Source organism: Salvelinus alpinus, chromosome 33 (genome assembly GCF_045679555.1).
Source record: "Salvelinus alpinus chromosome 33, SLU_Salpinus.1, whole genome shotgun sequence".
Taxonomy (NCBI): domain Eukaryota; kingdom Metazoa; phylum Chordata; class Actinopteri; order Salmoniformes; family Salmonidae; genus Salvelinus; species Salvelinus alpinus.
Genome location: NC_092118.1, coordinates 1,773,812 through 1,778,098, shown reverse-complemented (window position 1 = coordinate 1,778,098; position 4,287 = coordinate 1,773,812).

The following is a 4,287-nucleotide window of genomic DNA, read 5'->3' as shown; positions in this document are numbered from 1 at the left end:
CGTAGAAAAATGCTTATTGAAATTCTCGATTATAGTGGATTTGTCGGTGGTGACAGTGTTTCCTATCTTCAGAGCGGTTGGAAGCTGGGAGGAGGTGTTCTTATTCTCCATGGACTTTACGGTGTCCCAGAACTTTTTTGAATTTGTGTTGCAGGAAGCAAATTTCTGCTTGAAATAGCTAGCCTTGGCTGTTCTAACATCTAACTGTGTTGATGTTGTGTGGTTGCTGTTTGATTCCGTGTGTGAGAGGTCTAATCACCAGGACTCTAGAAAGGTCGATTCCCAGCTACGACCAGTGGGATGACAGATATAGGCCTCCAAGCCTAGTAGATGATTCGGATCACTTCAATTCCGAGGAGCCCATGCTGGATGAGACTATCTTCAATGTTTAGACAGACTGTTTATTTAACCTCTCTGGGGTAGGTGGGATGCAGTCGTCCCACCTGGCCAATAGCCAGGGAAAATACAGCGCGCCATATTCAAATAAAATGATATAAAAATCAAACTTTCATTAAATCACACATGTAAGATACCAAATTAAAGCTACACTCGTTGTGAATCCAGCCAACATGTCAGATTTCAAAAAGGCTTTTCGGCGAAAGCATAAGATGCTATTATCTGATGATAGCACAACAGTAAGCAAAGAGAGTAGCATATTTCAACACTGCAGGCACGACACAAAACGCAGAAATAAAATATAAATCATGCCTTACCTTTGACGAAATTATTTTGTTGGCACTCCAATATGTCCCATAAACATCACAAATGGTCCTTTTGTTCGATTAATTCCGTCGAAATATATCCAAAATGTCAATTTATTTGGCGCGTTTCATCCAGAAAAACACAGCTTCCAACTTGCGCAACATCACTATAAAATATATCAAAAGTTACATGTAAAATTTACCAAAACATGTAAACTTTACCCAAAAAATTCAGAATGGTTTGTCCTCGGGGTTTTGCCTGCTACATAAGTTCTGTTATTCTCACAGACATGATTCAAACAGTTTTAGAAACTTCAGAGTGTTTTCTATCTATCCATAATATGCATATCTTATATTCTGGGGATGAGTAGCAGGCAGTTGAATTTTGGCATGCTATTTATTCAAAAGTGAAAATGCTGCCCCCTACCCTGAAGAAGTGAAACATATAAATTCCTTTATCAATCAACCCTTTGAGTAAATATGACACACTAATACGTCAACCTTGATTGTGATTGGAATTATAAATGTTATTAAACATTTATTAAACAAAACCAATATACATATACTCATCAACGACTGTTCTAGGCCTATTTCCAATTATAACTCTTCTTTTTAGGATTTTCATTATAATCTTCATTAAAGTAATGACTAACGTCTTTAGCCCACTTGAGACGGACCTACCCAGCGGCACCCTCCCACACGGCCACCACAGTTTAGCAGGTCGCTGACTTAAGACAGATGGGTCTCAGGCCATCTTCTACCTTGGTTTCCAACACCATCCACTGTTGCTGGTGTGAATGGTCAGCCTAGCCTGGCTTGAAGCCTCCATCCCCCCTGCCTGAGGAATCCCGCTCACCCTCTTCCTTCCCCATCATGAGCACCATCATTGTGAGCAGCTCGATGGTAAGAGATTTTGGCCTGCCTATGGTCTGTGAACTGATCAAGGTCCACTGTTACCCAGGTGCCCCCCTGCCCACTTCAGTTTTGATAAAATCGCCACTCATGTAAGTTTTAACGACCTTCGCTTTATGCGATCTGATGAACAAATTTTTTTAAACACTCGCTAGCACAGGGAAGAAAATAATTATCTCTGGCCCCTTCCCGTTTGGAACGTTTCAGCCGACTTGTTGCCCTAAACGAGTACCCGAAGAAACGACAGGAATGACTCCTTTTGTGACAACTTTGATTTGCTGTGGGAGCAACCAGCACTTATTAAAAGAGACGGGATTCACCCTAAATGCATGGATACCAGGATTAATTCCAGCAACATTGCAAACTGTTTTAGAGACTGACAGACAGGATCAGAGGACTTGGAAAGCATAACAACTCCTGTAGAAATGGCACTACGGTTATTGTGAGAAACCTAATTTATGTTCCTCTAACTCTGCCTTCTAGTGAGTTTATACAAACTGTAATATCCCACCATTCTGGTAGATTGGAGACTGTCAGAAAACGTGGTTGTAACATTAATAATTTGGTTGTTATTTTATTGGTTACCTCAAGGCAGATGCCCCACAGGCAGAGTGGCCCACACTCATTTAATATGGGACTTTTAAATGTTAGAGCAATCACTAGTTAACCTCTCTTGGGTGCGTGAGACGTTAGCGTCCCACCTCTTCAACAGGCAGTGAAACTGCTGGGCGCTAAATTCAAATACAGAAATACTCATTATAAAAATACACAGGCTCAAACGCAGTCAAAACAGGCAGACAAAAAATCCAAAATGTATCTGTAAAGTTCATAGAAACATGTCAAACGATGTTTATATTCAATCCTCAGGTTGTTTTTAGCCTAAATAATCGATAATATTTCAACCGGACAATAACGCCGTCAATATAAAAGGTAAACAAGAAACGAACTTTCTCCGTCGCGTGCATGAAAAAGCTCTGTGACACTTTAGGGTCCACTCATTCAGACTGCTCTTACTTCCTCATTTTTCAGAATACAAGCCTGAAACAATTTCTAAAGACTGTTGACATCTAGTGGAAGGCATAGGAACTGCAATTTAAGTCCTAAGTCAATGGATACTGTAATGACATTGAATAGAAAACTACAAAAACAAAAAACAAACTTCTTCCCAAATTGATTTTTCTCAGGTTTTCGCCTGTCAAATCAGTTCTGTTATACTCACAGACACTATTTTAACAGTTTTGGAAACTTTAGAGTGTTTCTATCCAAATCTACCAGTTATATGCATATCATATCTTCTGGGCCCGAGAAGCAGGCAGTTTAATTTGGGCATGCTTTTCATCCAAAATTCCGAATGCTGCCCCCTACCCTAGAGAAGTTAAACCTTTCTCGTGAATGACCTCATTACTGAGCGCAAAGTTGATTGCATGTTTCTCACTGAAGCATGGCTATCTTCAGACTGTAGTTGTCACGTCCTGACCTTAGTTCCTTTTTTATGTCTTTATGTCTTTTATGTCTTTATGTCTATGAGTTGGGGTGGGCGGGCATTCTATGTTTTTTCTATGTTTTCTATTTCTATGTGTTTGGCCTGGTATGGTTCCCAATCAGAGGCAGTTCTCTCTGATTGAGAACCATACTTAGGTAGCCTTTTCCCACCTGGTGTTTGTGGGTAGTTATTTTCTGTTTAGTGTTTTGTTGCACCTTGCAGAACTGTTCGTTTGTCGTTTTGTTGTTTTTGTTTGAGTGTTCATCTTTATTAAAAGTATAATGAATACTTTGTGCTGCTCTTATGGAAGACTCCCCCTGGTCTACAGCTCTTAAAACTCTATCAGAAAAGGGGAAAAGGGTGTGGAGACAGCCTCTATTTTTACTAATGCGCTCAGCTATAAAGACATTTCATTTGGTGACTTTGGGTCATTTGAGTATCATGCTATACTGTTTAAATGTCAGCCACCAGTGCTGGCCATAACCCTGTATAGGTCAACACTTTCTTTACAGATTTTTCTGAACTACTGTCTATTGTGCTTGAGAACTATGATAAAAACATTGTGTTGGGAGCTTTTAATATTCATGTTGAATGTATTAATCTTTTGAGCTCTATGGACTATATCCAACATCTTACTCAGCCCACCCATAACCGTGGCCATACTCTGGACCTGGTTATTACCAAGGGGCTTTCTATTGACATATCCTCTATTGTTGATGTTGCTTTATCTGATCACCACTGTGGATTTATTACTACCTTGTTACCCATAGCACAGGGTAATACTGAACACAGTATTAAGAAACACTGTCTTACATCTGAAGTTGATACAGATTTTACTGAGTGTACAAACAATACGCCATCACCTATTCTGCCTTCCTCTTGTGATGATTTAGTTGATAACTTTAAAAGCAAATTAAGGGCAACCATTTTTTATTTTATTTTACTAGGCAGGTCAGTTAAGAACAAATTCTTATTTTCAATGAGAGCCTAGGAACAGTGGGTTAACTGCCTTATTCAGGATCAGAATGACAGATTTGGACCTTGTCAGCTCAGGGATTCGAACTTGCAACCTTTTGGTTACTAGTCCAACGCTCTAACCACTAGGCTACTCTGCCGTCCCATTGATGTCATAGCTCCAGTAAAGTTGAAAAAGACCACATCCAATCACTTGGATGAGTGAAGAAACAAATC